At 37.7% G+C, this 20,013-nt stretch overlaps 1 protein-coding gene across 6 annotated transcripts in view; it reads right to left on the bottom strand.

The window, feature by feature from the left end:
- Positions 1 to 20,013, bottom strand: part of CDK14 (cyclin dependent kinase 14) — a 342,956-nt gene that overhangs the window by 72,208 nt on the left and 250,735 nt on the right. The window contains exon 15 of one of the 6 annotated variants that reach the window (XM_015618268.3): positions 9,752 to 9,874. The exons of the other annotated variants lie outside the window; for them this stretch is intronic. The gene's annotated coding sequence lies outside the window, so the exon portion shown is untranslated. Of the gene's footprint in view, positions 1 to 9,751; positions 9,875 to 20,013 lie in introns of those variants that run through there. 6 annotated transcript variants of the gene reach the window in all.

The raw sequence follows: 20,013 nt of genomic DNA, 5'->3' as shown, positions 1-20,013 counted from the left end.
TAAATATAAATATAAATATAAATATAAATATAAATATAAATATAAATATAAATATAAATATAAATATAAATATAAATATAAATATAAATATACTTGCAGGTGGATTTTCACTTTCAGAAAATTCATAGAAATGAGGATTTTGAAAACTGAGAGACTTCATCTGAAACATGCTGCTCATGGCTCCAGCACTTTTTGAGACCTTTGGGAGGTCCTGTCTTCTGATTAGTTCTACAGTGGTCACTCATTTTCTGTGCTCTCAATATCCCAGCTTATGCAAAACCTCATGAAAGAGATGATGAAGATATGAATGGAAAAATTCTCATAGGCTGCTAATTTCAGTGGTAATTGAACCTGGCATATTTCCTTTATTCTGGTTTAACTGGGATTTGAATATTTGTTTCCCCCAAGTAAAGGTTGTGAAATCCCCTGAAACACAAAACTGTGATGAAAAGGTCCCTAGTGTGCAAAAGAGATTTCATTTACTTGAGTAGTGCTTTGAGATTTGATTCTTCACTTAAGAGTACCAGATTTCCTTGGGATGACGAAACATTGTATAAAACCCCAAGGAACACAGAAAGGTTTAACTCCCACTTCTGGATTCCTTTCTTTAAGAAAAAAGTATCTGCAGATTTGGTGGGAGGATGTAAGTTTTTGGCCTGAGGAACAGTTAAAAATTAGTGACAGGTTTCAAGATGTGTTCAAAAACATAGTTTATCTATGCTCAGAGAAACAATCTTTTATGTCTTTAATGCCAAATCACTCAGACAAACCTGTACAAAGTTTAATGTGACAGCAAAATATACAGCTTTGTCTTTTAAGAAGTCCTCTGTCAAGCACCTTCACAGTACATCACAACATGCCTTCTCTGCTTCTGAATTTGAAAGCCTGTTTCACATGGTTCCTTTGAAAGGGCCTACTCTGCATCCAAGTTTATCACAAGGTCATCTTCCTTTCTATGCTTTTTTCTGCCATTATATTTGCTTATCTCAATTAGATTCTGAGCCTTTGAGATGGGTGATGGCAATCAGAGATAGCTGCATGCTGTCATGTTAGTTACCACATGCCAGCTCTTCCAGAAATGAATACTATTCACTCGAACAGGACCTTTGTTAACTTGTTTGGTTGGTTTAGTTTGTTGGGGTTGTTTGTTAGGTTTTTTGTTTTGTCTTTTCCAGCAATGCACTGTGCATAATGGGCAAGGCTACTCCTCAGCCTGAGTACTAAGCATTCTGGTTATTTTCTGGGAGAAAAAAGTTACCTGAAGCATCTTGAGTTTGAAATCTTTTTAGTATTATCTTACTGGTCAGCTGCCCAGATCTCTTCATAGGTAGAGACTGAAATAACCGCAATAATAGAGACTATCTAGAGAAATGAAGTGGATATCTTTCAAACTGTGAACCTTCATGACTTAATCAGGGGCATTCTTGTGTATTCTGGTTTAAATGAAGCTTTGTAAACCTCCTCCCCTTGGTACTGGCATATGGCTCTTTAACCTGTCTAAAGTGGCATCACTTGCTGTTCACTCATTCAGAGGATCAAGTCCAGGGTAGTCAAAACAGTGGATACAGCCTCTTAAACACAGTACTTAAAGCAGGGCTACCTTGTCTTCTATAGATACAAGGACATTTCTGACAGCATTCTCAAAAAAAGGGACTAAAACCTTCCCAACTGCCACCTCTCCTGCTCATAACAGTAGAGGCTTGGACCTCAACTCCCTTCATTGAAGGAGACATGCAAGTGAGCAGCCTTTACTCTGGAAACACAGAAACAATATTTTCTAGCCCCAAAAATTTGGTTATATTTTTGTAAGACTTCTGACATAATTAGAGTTAAGAAAGTTCAAGAAATGCAATTTACTTCTGTCTCAGTTTTTAGTTCTTAATAATAATATTAATTCCATTAATAATATGCATTCATGGGGTTGTCTGAAATTGTGCATTAACATTTCTCCTAAAGCAATATCCCTTTTATCATCATGCTATTTTCCTATCTGTCTGCATAAGGACCTTAGAATTTCCTTTAAGATATAGCCATTCAATAATTACTCAAGACTCCCATCTACAAATTAATATGACTGGAGCATTTAAGTATCATTGAACAGGCAGGAATGAATTCCAAATGGAAAAGCCAGCCAGTCACCTCAATAAAAACAGATTGTGTGAAGAGAGGGGTGGCAATCTGCAAAGCTGAACATGTGGCCTGAGATCTCTGCATGAAGGAGTATTATTTAATATACTTATAAATAATATATTATTTAATATTGCATGGTGCTTAGCATGACTGAGCCTAGCCTTGCTCTGAGCCAGGGGAGCCACATCCTAAGACAAAATGTAAAATAATGACATTTCTCTTCCATAATAAACAGAACACATTCCTAAACAAAGACCAAAATTTCTAGAGTCAAAGATAAAACAGATTTTTAAAAGCTGCAATGTCAAGGCCTTATTGAGCACTTCAGGCTAGTGACCAGCCACATTCTCAGATAATGAAGAACTTGCTAAGAAGAAGGAATAACAGAGTTGACAGCAAATACATGGACTGATCACCATGACATAGCAACTATAAAGAAAAGAAAATATGAGATTGTATTGGATCAAGTAGCAGCTGATAGCAAAGATGACAACATATAACCATATAAATATTGTGACTGGAGGCAAGTTAATAATGGTCTTGGTAGGTACAAGTCATTAGGATTTCTTTGTGGTAGCCCTGTAAATTATACATGGGCCTGCTTTTAGGGAAATCGCCTTTCTGCACTTCTGGAGCTTTTATGCCAAATAAAAAAAATGAAGGAGGTAAACAGAATTATTCTTGTTTATGTAGCAATTTTGACAAACAGGAAGGAGTGTCATCATTAGATTAAAAAAAAATTAATCACATTATGTCAAAATGAATCAATGCAGTCAAAAGTCAAGGTAGTCCTTTCTGTCCTCTTGCTCCTCAGAAGGCATTCTTTACCTAGTGACTACTGGGGGAGGGCTGGGGACCTCCTTAATAAACACATTAACATACATTTTGGTGTATGCCTGGTATTATCCAAGTTCTTAAGAAACTCACTAAGTTAAGACATCTGTAGGGATGACAAGCAAAGCTGTCAAAGTGAAGTACAGCCCATATTCAAAAATGCTAATGGGTATTAACCCACATATATAAATAAATAATTAACATGCAACAATTCTCTCTTCACATTTAAAGAAGATACTTTCAAATCTTTCAATCCACTCAGATTAGATAATGATCTCTTAAGCAAGCAGTTTTTTCAGCAACCCCAGCCAGAATCCCTTTCTAATTTCTAGGACATCAGGTTTTTCCTATGTGATTCAAGATTATTATCACAATTTTAAAATAAAATTATCCAGCAAAATTATTTTAATGTAACCAAGTATTAGAAGATGATTTTTTTCAGTTAAGAGTTCAAGAAAATCTGATTGACAGAAGTATGTGTGACAAGGCTACAATTCCAGCTTTAAAGCTCCTGTGATTGAGTGAAAATCATGCTGACCCAGTACAATCTAACTCTGTTGTTTCAAATCTGATAAAAACCCCTAAACTGATAGGTTAACCGTGAACCAGCAGGTTTTATGGTGGTTTCCAGTGACCAGCATGGAGCCACTGTACTCTGCTCAAATGGGATCAGCTATCCATTCTCAATCCAGATCAAATTTCTGCTGCTGGGAAAGCAGGAGTGCACAGACCCCATCTCAATGACTGTGGAACCATGGCATAATTGTAGTTAATGCTGAAAAATCTCTTTGTGCAGTAAACACACCTTTAACAGAGTGTTATTCATACAAAATACATTAAAGCCCTTATAATAATTCAGAAATTTATTTCCTGGAATAACAGATTTCCAGTGCTTTAAAAGAAAAAAATGTAGCACAAAGGAGCTCAGATAAATTAACAGTTCTTCCACATCTATTTTCTCCATGCCAAGTAAAAATAAATTTCACAAAATAGGTAAGGTCTATTTGGAAAAAAAAAAACCCAAACAACTAAAGGGGATGCCTGGTCTCAGAGATGACCTAATTTAACATATTTAGGAGGGAATTTCTGTCAGCAGAGAAGTAGAATACAACTTTCACCACTAGAACAGGACTGACCATATGCACACCCTCAAGGCACAGCTAACATGGAGTGCCGTAGGTAAGTTCCCATACCTCAAGAGATGGAACAGTCCAAATCTTGACTTCAGTAAAGTCTAAGTAAATGGCTGCATCTACAGAATCTTAACTCAAATGCTATTCCTTCATGACAAAGAACACGAGCAACACATTTCTGACTAGAGCTTCCCAGCAGATGACCCTTTGTCCAGGGACTCCAAACAGCTCTGGATTCACATGACATATACCCAGCACTGACTCTCAGCCAGAAAGGAGAAAGAACTACCAGTTAAATGCAGCTCCATGGTTCAAGCGACTCCCTCCTCAGCTTATTTTCTCCTTTGGTGCACTCACTGTCTTAAATTTTTTATTACCCAGTGAAATTCACTCTAAAAGAAACAACTCTTGGAATAACAAAATAAAAAGGAAACACATTTTCCTCCCTTAAATCAAAACCACTGTGCCAACCTGGAATCCCCTAATGACAACATGAGCCCAAGACAGAACAATGGCACAGTTGCTTGATAAATCACAGAAAGTGAAATTAATATTTTATAAATGGGAATGGAAAAGTCTGTCAGGAAACCAAGGTTCTGCCAGGATTTCATTCCAAACCACATCAGAATGAGATACCAGAATACAAATAAAACTGTGCAACATCTCCTATCTATTTTGGTGGTCCATCTAAGTCACCTGCAGAACTGCATGGAAAGAGAGCAGGACGCTTTCTTTAAAATGAACACAGATCCATTTCCTACCTGCTGTGTTATTTCTCAAGGAATTCACATGAATTTGCAGTATGAGAGTTGAAGCTCAGATCTACAGCTTTCCAAGTGGAAAGGCAAGTCCATGGCCACACAAGTGATAGCAGTCTGCATGCATGCATGCCTACTGACAAGTGTTTCTCATTCTCCTTCAGCTGTACCCCATTGCTCTTGCTCAAAATTTCACGTCTCTCAAGGATTTGTTTTTTCCATTGTATCACCGGTGCAGATTGCATGTCATACACAAGTAAGCAGCTCAAGTAACTTTACAGTCTTGTGTGATAATTCTAACATTCTAACATTATGAGCCATCACTGTTTTTTCCAACAATTTTTGCTCAGTGATCAATTAGCCACTGTGTAAGCACAGGGAGTCACCATATCCACCCTCCTGTTACTGTCATAAAAAGAAAGGACCATTCCTTTAGTAAAATTCAGCACTGGATAAAGACAGCTTTTGCAATACCCTTAAATTTTACTTTGTAATTTTAATTGTATTACTCTAAAAAACTGGAATATAGATTTCTTTTGAAACTTATTTTTTGCCTTCCAATTATTAAAAACTATATTTTATTTTAAATTTTATTTTCATCAGCTCACTCCCTGTTGACAAAAATGCCCTGCTTAAAGCACATTAAAATAGTGAATCAGAAAATGGATGCTCTAATTTACTAAATAAAGTAAAAAATAAAAGACAATGTAATAAAAAGATAAAGCCTTCATAGAGAATTGCAGCAATTATATCTCCACTGCTACAATATAACCCAAAACTTTGCAAACCCTTTGATTATTGAACCATGGCTGAAGTGAATAATTTGGCTTTCACTAAGAAAACAAGCACATTCATTGTCACCACAATGGAGAGAGGCAGTTTTAATTAAACCTTATCAAAAGATGAATAAAGAATAAACTCAATACCCATTCCACAGGATTCTATTTTCATCTGTTTAGTTTAAGCTTGCCATGTTCATGCAATAATTAACCACTGTCCAAGGAATGCTGGAGTTGTGTTAATGTTGGTAAAGATTTAATTAGTTCAATTATCTGGAGAGTATTGAAGGCTCAGCATAGTACCAATTTCTTCAGGCTTTATACATACCTCAGATCAAAATATATTAAACTGAAATATAAGCGAACAAAGAAAATTTACTATTTCACTTCAGCTACCGAATGAATGTGTGTTTAATAATTTTATTGCCCTCATTTTAAAATGAGGTTTCAGAAATAAAATATGTAAGCTGTGACTTACCCAGTCTTCTAGATTAGCTGGTGGGGATTTTTTTTCCCTAAATCATCTTATATTTTAAACAAAATTAAGTTTACTTTAGAACAGAAAACCCAATGCTTCTTTAAGCAGGAAAAAGTATAGTTCCTTTTACATTTTTTTCCCCCCACTGCCTACATATTTTATGTCTTTCAAGGAAAGTGAGGCATTTAAAAAGCATTGAAAGCAGTGACACAGACAACTGTTTCAATCTGTCAGACAGCATGGACAGACAGTAGGGATCATTTCAGAAAATAGAGCGGCCCCCCAGCGGCCTGACCTTCCTGGTGGGAAAGCGAACACAGCGCGGTGCTTGACAAGCTCACCAACAAAGGAGTATATTTAGTCCCCCCAAATTCTGACACGCTTCTCACAGGAAAAACGCAGAGCGGGACGAGGCGTCGCTGGCTGCTGCTAACAAAGGGTGAGTTCTAATTGGAGATTGCACCGTTACTGTGAAACAAAGAGGAAGAGATGAAAAGTGAAAACACCACTTCTCTACGCGCAGACTGTAAGCCTTGGAGTGAGCCCAGCTTCTATTTTTTTAAAAAACTGTTCAACTCCATATTAGATGCTATTCAAGTTGCAAGCCCTCTGGATCTGTATGTGCAGCTCCTGCTGCCTTCAGTGGGAACAGAGCCCAGGAACGGGAGCGTTAGAAGATTTCCCTCTTTGTGTTACTAAAATATTATCATTAGGTCTTCTTTGGAAGGGATGTTTGAATAAACCACATTCATTTTCCTGTAAGGTTTAAATGACATGTTTATTACTACCACGGTCTGTCCTTGTTTTCCCAACAGTGTGTTTTGAAGCATGAGTTCTTTATAACCAGTGAAAGCTGCACAAAGATGGCCAGCACGTGAGAAAGTCACAGGAGTTTATCTCCTTGAGAAGCTAAGCACTGTAGGATGATGTTATAATTTCCTTATGAAGCAATAAAAACTTATGAGTTAATATAAAAGTAACTGTTTGGAAATTGCATATTCCATTATGCCCAGGCTGGATTCAAGCTGCTTGTCTCTTTGGGCAGTCAAAAACTACTTTATAGATTGCACTGCTATGCTTCCAATCAGTAAATATCATTTGGTAAATAAACCTTATGAAATACTGTACCTTATTTTCTACTGCTCATTTCAGCTGGAAAAAGGTAAATGCTATAAGGAATAAATTAAACTCATAACAGAAGGTGTGAACTGCACACCAAGTGCCAACCGATGCCTCAGTTCAGCTCCTGATTTTACCAAAATTTGATCTCCCCTTCCAGTTTTCTCTAGGGTGGAAGAAAAAGGGAGATGCTGAAATTCATTCAGTCTTTTCTTGAGTCCAGATGGCAGATAGTGCTCAGGAAGCATCAGGATATAGCACATTTTCCATCAACCACCTCCCTTTTCTGCTGACTGATTTTCAAGTTGCACCAACAATCTGAGGACTGGAGGTCCCCTGTAGCCTACTGATTGCAGACTTGCTTCTGACTGTGTTTCTGTGAGAATCCGTGACAGCCATGTGAGAGAAAATAAGGCTAATAGATGATTAAGTATTTAATGATTCACATTTATCACTAGCTGAAAAAAATACTCAGCTGAAACATCAATGTCTGTCTCTGAGTGAGCATAAAGAAGCATTTCAGGTTAAAAATACCACTGCAAACAAGTCAGAGCATGTATAACTGAGAGCCAAATTTCATCATATGTAGACTCATTTATTAATATTAACAGGATTGTATTTTTTTCCCCCTTAATTATAACCCTTAAGCAACTGTAAACACAAATATATCCATACAGGTATACCCAACATCATTTGGTATCTTAGAAATTGCTTCATCTTCTTTCCCAGAATTTCACCAAGCCTTAAAGACAGTACTGGTTTTACTAGAGAAAATTCAAGTTCTATTCAGGCCAGGATGTTGCTCACCCTAACACTCACAAAGCATTACTAAGAAACATAAGTTGCTTTATAATGACCATTAGTTACAAAGCTGATGAGAAAGTGAGCAATGTACAGACACATTTCTAGAAAAAATTATACATATAAAAATATACAGATATAAAAATTATATATACAAAATTTTATATAAAATCATATGTGTAGAATAGAATAGAATATATATGTATAATATACATAATATATATAAAATTTTAGATATTTTATTATATTTTATATAATTAATGTGTGTGTGTGTGTACACATATATATACACACACACACAAGCACACACACACAATTTCCATGAGTATTACCATTCAAATAAATAATTCATTACTAGCTAAAATCATTAAGACTATAGCAATCACGCACAAAAAAATTGCAGCAACAAGAAGCAAAAGCCATCTATTTCAAGTGCTATGCTATTAGATGACCTATTTGGTCTCTAAATATTAATCATCTCCCTGAGATGATGCTCTTTGTCCCATGTGAAAAACCTTGGAAGCTGCAGTATACATTTGAGGTGGATAGTCATTCTGAGGAGTAATGTGCCTGCCACCACCTTTAAATAAACTTTTTTTAAACACAAATCAGTTATTTTATCTGGAAAAGCTCTAAGGCATGGTCTGGGTCTGCTGCGGATTAAATACAAAAGAGGTTTGAGGCTTCTGGCTCATCTCTCAGGTGAGAAAAAAAAAACCCAGAAAGTACAGAAGAGATCTTAGTAGAGACACAGCACTTTACCCCAGCTAAATCTCAAAACACTGTTTTCAGTTGGTATGAATTGTCTACTTGTTAAAAAAAGAACTGTGTTGGAGAGGACAGCAAGATTTTTGTCTGCCTCAAGCCTGAAGAGTATCTGATTTTCATGCTCTCTGCATTTTGAGAATGTAATTCTCCCTTTTTTTCTCCTAGTCTGAAAACATTTTGTGATATATGAGCTCAGCCAAGAAGTATTGGGGAACTTTGTCTACACCAAAAAAAGAAACTTTAGGGTATTTTGTGAAGATAATGAAAAGAACTTGTTCAGGTCTGCAGTGTAGGTAATTTTTACCACACAAATTCCTCGCTTTTGTGTTAGCAAAGAGGAATACTTTGAGTCTTTCAGTTTAGGCGATCTTCAAACAGACAACAGTGTGTAAACAATCCCAAAGTACATAACTTTACTAGAACAACCTCCAGTCTGTGTGCAAGGGCTTCAGAAAGGCCCCCTTCATCAGATTTCCTTCTGCTCTTCACACTGAACAAAGCCTTGGCTGACAATACTGAAATCTCCTCCTTTATTTGGATTAAACCCCCTTTGCAGGAGAAGTATGCAAATGCTATACGTGTTTCTCTTGCTGAGGCTACTCTAACCCAGCTATCTTTTCACTGTCTATTTTCCCCCAGCAGACCATCCTATCGGCTGACAGGGGGACCAGCCTTTTAATTCAATCTTTCACAACACTGACAGTTGGATGCTGGGGCCTGCCATGAACTCTAAAAGGAGCTCATTTAGTCATAATTAACTATTCCCTGCATATTTCCTAAGGTATGGTAATTGTGCTAAAAGCCAACAAGTGAAGCATTCATTCTGGTTTTCTTTTAAACTTTTATTTTTCCACAGCAGTCTCTTTCTCCCCTCCTTCCTCCCCCCCAGCCCCCCGCCTTTTTTATTTTATTTAATCTTTTCATTCTTTCTTTTCTTCCTCCTTGGAAACATTTAGAGTAAAGAAAAGGAATGACGGTGGAGATAGGGAGCTGCAGAAAACTGTGATGTGGGCAGTTCAAAAGGCAAAGTCTGTCATACGATACAGGACCCCATGGCAGCGCTGAGCTATTCAGCTGGGTAAAACATAAAGAAAAATGAAATGAGTAGAATAGAGCTATGTCATTAATACAGAATGATGGACATCCTATTTGGGTAACAGGGAGTCATGAATATACATTTCTAATTCCTTAGATATGGTGATAAGCGATCTCTGTTTCCATCAGCACCAGAGTACATGTATTTGAACAACCTAAAATCTTCAAGTTACGCAGATGTAAAGCACTTTACACTCTATTCCTCCCTCCTCCCCACAACAATACCATGTCCCACTGCATGCAGTGGGGTTCTCAACAGGGATAAGGTGTGACAGATCCAGCTTATCTTTATCACTGTTGAGATGGGAAGCTTTGGGAATCTGACATGGATTATTTACCTTAAAAGACAAAATATGATCTCAAATCTGCCCTTATCTGTGTTTCGCTTTATTTAAATGAAGGAGGGGTTGACAGCACTCTCTGTTTGCTTATAAGCTTTGCATCTGTTGAAATTCTTGTGCCTTTCAGAAAGTTTGGAACCTACTGGACACCTTTCTATCTTAAATGTGCATTGGGCATATACAAAAGCAAAAGACAACAGAGCTAAGTGTCTCCACATTCCTTTCCCTCTGAATGTGCACCGGGAGCAAAGAAATCACTGGCTTTTCAAGGAATGCATGAGAGGGCCATGTGTGTGCTGGGGGGACAGACACTGTGTTAACACTCAGCAACTGGGGCAAAAAGGCTAAACACAGCACTGAGGTTCCTTATCCTTATGCAGCATTTTTCTAGAGCCACAAAATGTGGTAGGACCTTCCATGAATAGGGTGAGTAGGATCTAGGAATTACAGAATTTATACTTCATGTTTCAGGCATAATGTAACAAATAAAGTCAATAAACAAAGGAAGAGATAAGGAAGAGAGACTGCAAAACTTCAGACAACAAGGTCATATAACAATCAATTTTACTTATACTCACATATTAAGGATCCTGTCTTTAGTAGCATACATCTATAAATATACTACATTTGCTTTAGACTTGTAAAATATTTAAAAATAAAAAAAATTGAAATTTTTAGTTCAAACACTAGAGTACAAACACTGTTCTGAAAAAATAATGTTGAAGAGTAGGGTGGATAAAATGTTTCTAAAATCCTTTTCCCTTCCCTTTCTTTCTAGACTATATCAAATTTGTGGATCAATATGGTTTTTAATGGCAGGCAAAAACACACTAAGAGCCAAGCTGAGAGGCTGTTGCTGAAATTCTTAATGATCTGTTTTGTTATCATGGTCTGGGATTTTGTTTTCTTAGGGGAGGAGGTTTGGGGGTGGGGGATGTTTGTTTAACTTCTGTGCATTACTGTGATCACAACACACAGTGGATTAACAACAGAAATTTAAAACAGAGCATCTCTCAGTAGACATGAGCTGAAAATATCGATGTTTGTTAGCAAGAAACTGGGCTTGTTTCTGTGAAAATAAAATGGGTGAGAAACACCACATAGATAAGAAGCTTTGCAGATCTCACCTAGAAGAGCTCTTGCTTTTTTTGCCCACAGTGTTTCAGCTGCTCTTGAGCAGTGTTGCTTCCTCCAGGCCAGACCCTGCAGATGTTTCTTCTACCTCTGATGATTCTGTAAGGGCCCATGTGTTTAGACTGCATTTTGTTTACTCTCTTCCTTCCACAGGAGCTCACAGAAGGGAAATTAGGTTTCTCAATCAGACTGCTCCATTGAGGCACATTTCAAACATCTTTCTAAATCCCCAGGTGTGCTACAGTTTTTCTGCCCTGCATTTAGGAGTCTGGAAGAAGGAGAGATGCCTGTCCTGCTGTCTGGTGACATGAGCAGTGCTGTGACTCATTAGCAGTTCTCCTGCTTTTGATAACACACAAGCTGGTACAGAAAATTGTGAAGTTTGGAGATGATTTTGGAGAGAGGAGGACAGCCTACACAAGAAAGCAAGTCCAGGACTTGAGAATTCAGAAAATCTCAGCTTTTACATCATTTGAGGAAAATTGGCAAGGGTTAATGATCCAAAAGCTCCTAAGAAAATCAAAATGAAGACATATGCACAAAGCACCTGGTCAAGGATTTTGACAGGATCAGGTCAAGAAATCTTCAATATGCTCAATCTACCTCCTTAAAGATTTAATAACAGATATAAATAATTTATGGGATATTTAATGTAAGGGGGAAGACTTAGTAGAAAAACTCAAAATGGTGGTGAGGCAAAATCTTAGAAAAGAATTTTGAGAGATACATCCTTTTACTGCAACCCAGGTTAACAATACATATGAAAAAGAAGATTAAAAAGCGAATGATATCAAAGCCAAGAACTACATGCATACATTTAAAAAATTGTATGACCCAACCCTAAGTTAAATTTATGGATTGATTTATACTGCTTTATTTATTTGAAATATAATACATAAAGCTAAAGTTGAAATGTTACAGATTAAACCAGATTTCATCAATAGCTGCTTACATTCTGTAGAGTTATTTTGATGACCTTAGGGCTCACTGGATTTTTCTAACACTTTCTACACATCCAGCTTCTAAAAAGACAAAGGCAATTCATACAGATAGTATTTTTACATGCAAGTAATGATAAAAAAGAGTCACTGATGGAATATGGACCACGTGTCAGAGCTTCTTCTCACTTTGTGAAAAGTGATTCACAAAGATTGGTAATGTCACAGAATACACACCAGCAAGTCCCAGTGATTCCTCAGAAGTTTGGGGGAGAAAACACAAAAATCAGATGATGAATGTGTGATTTTCCCACTTATTGCTTCTGCCTGATCTTCCCTAGAGAATCAAGGAACAAACTAGTGTTTATTTAGAATAGAGAAGTCAAGATTTGAGTGAATGACAAACCAACTGCAGGAATAGTAAGTTTTGAGGGGCAGTAAGGAATTTCCTACTAATTCCTTCCTGGCTACTATTCTTCATTTGAATTATCAAGTTCCTATAAGCTAAGAAAACACTTGTGTCAGTTTTGAAAAACCAGAAGCTGGTCAAAAAATTAAGAGTAATGGTTAAATTCTTTCTTCTATTTCTGACTATAATTCTTTTTCTTGCCAGAAAATGTAAATTTGTGGGAAATATTAGTTGTTTAGCTGCTTCTTCTGAGTGATACCTTCTTAGGGGATGATCCTAGGACTTACACAGGTCACTAATCTATGTCACACACAGTCCTAGGAAAGAGCTTATGCACACCTGCCAGATTTCCTAGCCAAAACATCCTTCTGCTCATGTCCAAGCAGCTGTTGCCAGATGCAGACAGACACTTCAGCTACCACAGATCCCTCAAATACACCTCAGGGTTAAAATCTAGCAGGTCTGTTCAGTGCTTACTGATCCTTGCCTTTAGTCCATGGAGCTAATAGACCTGGATATTTCTCAGTTTACTCTCTTTTCCCAACAGAAGCCTAGTTTTCAAACTCCATACAAATAATTTAAATGCATATCACTTCCCCAAACAAAGTACCAGAGCAGACATTAAGTAATGACTTAATAATACTTTCTGAACTTTTCAAATTAGTTTCCAGTTTTTTACTTAAATATTTAAATACTAGCTAGGCATCTGCAGAGCTACCCATGGTGGGAAAAATTCTACCATGGAACCTGCACAGAGGATATTATATTCTGATATTTTGCTCTCTTTATGCAGCTTTGCAAAGGACTAAGCCTGTGTGTTCATTAGTGCAGAGTACAGCAGCCAGTATTCACAGTGCCTATCTGAAAGAACTTTACATTAAAAAGGTATCTGGAAGGTAAAGAATGCCCTTTCTGTTCTTTAGTAACTTCTTTTTTACAAACTATCAGGCTGTAAACGCTGAGCTTTTTACATGAAATACAAAACAGAAAACACTCATCTGTAAGACTGTACAAATATTTTGATTAAGAAACTCCTTCTCAAAACCTGATTCTGATTCACATTTAGTGGAGAAAGGGAAATCCAGCAGCCTGTGGTTACTCAATAAAGCAAATGCTAGCTACTCCATTACCAACTTAAAAACTTTGATGGATGGAAGAAAATGAAAGCTGAAAAAAATCAAGGACCTGAACAGTAAGCAAACATTCCTCAGCATCCAGCCATGAGACTGCTTAAGCACAAGCTCCAAACTTCTGAGAAAACAATGAGTTTAATATATAAAAGACAAAATTCCTTAACAAGAAGAGATGCAGTTTGCAAAATAGTTCTCAGGAATCCTTTCAGCTTCTAAGCCTCATTTTCTCAGCCTGAGATGGTATTGTTGTGTCTGCATTAGTCTTGATAAGGGAGCCAGCTCTACTCCCACTGGAGTCTATGGAATTCTCCCATTGTCTTCAGGAGGAGCAGAGCTAGACACAAAGCTGCACAAAGATACCATGATAAAACAGTCTGGCAGGTACTAGGATCCCATCTTATTTTCTTAACATTTCTGAAAAAAAAGTGTGTGTGGGGGAAATCTATGCAGCCACTTCTATTGATATGCAATATTCCTTTTATATTAAAATACAGACCAGTGAAGCAAATTAATGGTTAGCAATATTAATAGCCAGGGGCTTGTTAAACTGCCTGGGATGAAGAGTCTGCCTGCAATTTTACCACTACAGGATGTCTTGGAGAAGACTAAGCATTTTGTAATGCTGATATTTCATATATGCATTCTTCAAGTCCCTGACAGGCAGCAGACCCTGTAGTCTTCATTTCAGATTAAATTTTATACAGTAAGCCTGAATGCTGTATTTATTTTTAAATCCATACTTTCTAAGGGTATGTAGTTTTTCTTGGAAAGAAAATTATATCATGCATCTGAAATTGCATTCTGATTTTATGCAGTCCAACTAAGTATTAAAAATGAGCCTTTTTATAATTCAGCTTGCAACAGCAACATGTCTTTTTTACAACAGCAGCTTGCAGTAAACCCCCAACCCCACTTCATCCAGAAGACAAACCACTGCCCAATGTTAATAATGAATGCTCATATCTACTGTGTTCTGCTAAATTGCTAAAATTGCCCAGATAAACCATTTGAGAGTATGTCAGGTTAAATTAATACAACATGACCTGATCACTTCCACAGTTGGGAAGAAAGAAGTTGGCATTCTTTAAATCCAGAGCTCAACCTGGAGATTATGCTAAATTGCTTCATTCATAGTCCACACTCCTCTGCACGTCAGGAGGACAGCATTTGTCCCCTCTAGTGATAAACAAATTATACATGAAATCAATTCCACTTCACAATAATTTTCCCTATTGGGTATTATCTTTCCTCCTCTGCTCCCTCCCTCAAGCTTGCATCCTGTAACTTGCTAATGAGCTGGGGGCTTTCTGTTCCAGGTGGCACCCCCTGCCTCGAAGTCGTGACATTTCCCATTTCGAATGCTGCTGGCATTTTTCGACAGCTCCTGCTAACCAGCCTTTTTGACCTGCACCAAGAGGAACTCATCTGATCGAATGCTCTAACCTGCCAATCACGCCAGCAAATGATCTTCACAGTCACTCCCAAGGCAGGAGGGGGAAAAAAAGGGAGAGTGAGAGAGGGGGAGCGAGAGGCAGCTCGAGAGAGTGATGGAGCAGGCAAGCAGGCAGCCTCTGCAGCTACCTAATGAGAGCACTTTAAGTCTCTGAGACAGCTGAAACACTGAAAAACTGGTGGGAAAATTAGGACAGAACTGAATGCCTGGTGCTGTTACTACTGCTTTCTTTACACCCTGAGATCATTTTGAAAGCAATACCCCTGAGATGTGCCATTTTCAAAAGAACAGAAGTTAATTTTACCACATAAATAGAAAACAGATAGATTTTTCCCTGCCACTATCAATATGCAAACCTCATAATTCTCCTCTGCCAAATGGCGTTCTTTACAGAATTAATTAGGAGCTGTAAGCTTGTTAAATGAGTATCTTCACCTAGGGATGATTATGAATATTTTTTTGTTGTTGATGTAAGCCATAAATAGCACTTTGAACCTAATTTAAATGCTGGCAACATTTACACCTCTGTATTTACAAATCTTTGCACACAGATACATAAAACAACAAATACAGTATCTGCAGAGTCTAGATGTCACTTCATGGGCTGAAACCAAGCAGAGTCATGATAATGACTCAGTTGTTTTGATTTTGTTCCTTTTATGATGTGACAGATTACTCAGTGCCGAATCTTTCAAGCACACAAGGACAGATTTTTATGTAGACAGATAATACTGTAGATTTTCTTTCCCTTCAGACTATAAGCTAACTACATTTTTATATTAATACACATATACATTAATACACATGCAATGCACAGACTGAACAAGAGAGGTATTAAAAGCACTTGTAAAATAAAAATTTCAGGGAGAAAACTTAAGTAAAAACGGTGTAATTTTACTGTTAAAATAAAAAAAGCCAGAAAATATAATGCACAATTAGACTTTATATTAACATCAAAAGAGGGTTGTAGAGGTGGCTGTACAGAATTAAAATCAAGGTTACTAATGGCAGAGAACGATCGCCCATAATTACTAATTCAGAACACATATATGGTGCAAAACAACACTAATAATTTATAACACACCAAAATATTATGGAAATACTCCATTTTGTTTACGTGTCCAAAAATATCCAAAGATGCTTTTCCAGGCTTATTCTTCTATGTTAGATATCTTTGTTTGGGAATTTAGTACTTTCTGAGTTTTCCTCCTGAGACTTAACAATTAACACTAGAAGGATGTGGGGACCCATCCATCCTCATCCCATTTATGGGGCATAATAAATTAATGTCATTATTAACTGAGTTGTAAACAATTGCCACATTTTTAAACAAGAATCTTCCCACAACTAGGGGCACTCAGTGCACATTTACTTTAATGGGTGTTGCCTTAAGACCAAATTTCGCAGTGGTTGGTTTAGTTTGTTTATTTCACAGAGAATCAGACAATATAAGCTACAGATGAAAAATGGCACCACAAAGCCTGTCCTCCACAGAAAAGGTTCTGGTATATGGAAATACTAAATTTCCTTCTTTGTTTACAATTTGGCTGAAAGTAAAATGTTCTGTTATTGTTTTATGTTCATGTTATTAAATGTGCTGCAATTGGTGCCTGAGAGCCATGCCTCTCATTAGCTTTGCTGTCTCTCTGGGTTATGGGCCGTGTGTCAGCACTGGAAGCCTCTGCTTTGTCTGGAAACCTCAGTTTCTCCCCTCCAGTGGTTCCACATTCCTCTTAGACAAAGCCTAACCGAGGAGTCACGTGAGGAAATAATCCTAAAGGAGAGGTGACTGTCCATGGGAGAATAGGGAGAGTGGAGACCCGCTTTTGCCTCCCTCCCGGTCATTGTCATCTAGACATTGTCCTCGCCGCATTCAAATGTCATCCCAGACTACCAGCCCACTGGAACTCAAACAGCCTTTCATGCCTAGACACTTCTTAGGCAGGAACAGACCACAAAGACTGTCTAGTGGGAATTGCTTGCTATCCTAATATTAATAATGCAATATAGTACACTTATGGCACAGAGGATTCCACCTTTCGTCTCCTAAATTTATGAGCAAACAAACTGGAAAGACAGATAAACAGCACTGCAACTGAGCACATGCATTCATGCAAATATCACTAATATCTTCCCTACAGCATAAATGACTGTAAAATTACAAACCTCTGCACTAAAAATTATTTGAAAATGAATCTTCACAGTGCTGAAGGCAAGTTATCATGCATTAGAAATGAACTGAAAATAGGCACCATACTATGCCATAGTACAAGGAAATAAAGTATTGTCCTTCAAAAAACTTATCCGTAATGTTTGTAACGCTTTGTTTTCCTTCTGCAGCTAATTTGGCCATGACACATCACAGTTTTATGAAAATAATGTCAATAAATATGTACCCCCTAGTTTCACACCAAATGACAGAGTATATAACTGCAGGAAAGGAATCAATATCTCCTAGCAATGGAGCTTTGAAATACTTGTCCTACCAAGTGGAGTACATAACAATAAAATGTGATGACCTCCCCTCTCTGTTCTGCATCCTTTCTTCTTCTTTCCTAAGGAGGCTTCCATTATTTCAGGGAGTCATGATCATGCCATTTGCTTCAGTGTACTTATTTCCAGGCATAGATGCTGTCCTGGGCTTTCAGTCTCCAGGCTGGATAGCCTTCCATCAGAACTGGTGTTCAGCTTCCTCAGTGAGAGGAGATCCTTCCCAATTCGCTTTCCACACCTCTGTGCATTACATTTCCAACTCTTTTTATAAAGAAAATCAAGGGACCGTGCATTCTACTACTTACAAGGAGTGCAATTAAATGACTGCATTTCACGTGACAACAGACAAAACGTGAGCTGTTACAGTACTGACACAGAAACACCATTTGACATATTGTCTAAGCCTTATTTGGCTTATTTGGATTTTGGATTTCCTTTACTGGGGCATACCTGGGGACCTGAGGGACAGCTCCTCCATCCTCAGTCCCCACATGTCACTTAGGTCAGATGGGCAGTTGATACAAAAACAGCCTGGCACTGGACAGCTATTTGCTCAGTCCATTTCAGCCACTGTGCAGAGTCCAGAGGATATGGGGGGATTTTCTTTATGGTTGAATAGAGGGCAAAATTCAGTCTACAGCTTTCATTTTAGATTAATAGAAATAAGATAATAGATATCACAAGGAGAATGTAGACCAATGCCTGGAGTTTTTCCCTTGTGTGTTATATTTAGGGTATATTCTAGCAGTGTGGTGATCTTATTCTTCATTATTAAGTAAAGCACAGCTGGAACAGTCTCATAAAACCATTATGTTGTTAACATAAGAAAATAATGGCACCGAAAGTACTAGAGAGCCAAAAAATATCTTGGATTCTGCAGTTATCTTTCACAGCTTAATACTAATTTAACATTTTACAAAATGGATGTTACAATTTCAACTGTGCTTAGTATTATCATTACTGGACTCCAACCCAAATTGCTTTCAGCTGCCCACCACAACTGCATCCTATTAGCCTTTTCAGGAAAGCCAATTTATGCAAATCCAGTATTAGTTAAATAATTAAACTGACCCTCAACATTCATGTATAGACACTGTCTGGCACTAAAAGATGCAAGAGAAATTTAAACCTCCCATCTTCAGTGCTTAGGCTTCCATCTTTTCAACTGCAACAGTACAATGACTGTTTATACACATCTATCTGAATCCATCTATTTAAAAAATGCATTAAAAAATTAAACTGGTTACTGCTGTGCTTTTATAGCTCTGCTTTTCTCTCCCAATCTGGTTTTACACTGAATTTTGAGATTTCACACATATAAAGCACTACTGGCTACTTTGAGCTTTTGATTAAATCAACAGTGACAAAATCTGGCTGATATGCTAGTCTCTCAGTCTAGAATTTCTCTTTTATGCAGACCTTTCTCCACTGTAATTACTACAGTTTTATCCCCTGAAGCTGCAGAGATGAAGACTTAGATGCACAGTGTATGGTTTTCCACAGTGTTTTAGCAACACTGGGGCACCCAGAACAGAGTAAATGCAGGACAGTAGTAAATTAAAATGACTTTTCAATGCTGACTACTGGACACACACACTGCTAGACTACAGATTGCCTGTGGCTTGTCTAGGGCAAGGCAGGCAAAAATTGTATTCCCACACAGCAGTGCTGAAGAGACGCTCTTAAACAATTTATAAATGTAAAACTAAAGATGACAAAACTGAAATGATTTGGATGGGGATGCCACAACAGTCACCTCTCTAGCTATCAAAGAGAAAAGGGTAATTTTACAGAATGATTCTGTGCTGCTGAACACACCCAGTCAGCAGCAACCAAATAACCAGCACTTTTCTGCCACTATAGTGGTAACTGTCACCTCTTGAGCTTTATTCTGTTTAACACAGCTGAGCTGGCCCGAGTGACGCCATCGTCCCTTCCATTGGCTGGGCTGCTGTCAGTTGCTGGCTTAAATGGACACAGAAGAAAGAATTCAGCACCCTGCAATTGAAATTCAGGATTGCTCGGATGCATGTGCATGTGGTGAAGCAGTACAAATAAAGACCACTTTTTGTTTTGCTTCAGTGAATTGTCAAAGAGATTTAGAAAGCCAGGGGATCTCATTATGGTAATACAGGTTAAATACTTTAAAAGCATATGGTGTTACCATCCTGAATGAAGCTGTCCCTGCTGGCTCCAGGAAGCAGACAATAGGCCAGA

Source organism: Parus major, chromosome 2, assembly GCF_001522545.3.
Source record: "Parus major isolate Abel chromosome 2, Parus_major1.1, whole genome shotgun sequence".
In the NCBI taxonomy this organism is placed as follows: domain Eukaryota; kingdom Metazoa; phylum Chordata; class Aves; order Passeriformes; family Paridae; genus Parus; species Parus major.
This window is presented reverse-complemented; position numbering and strand designations above follow the sequence as displayed.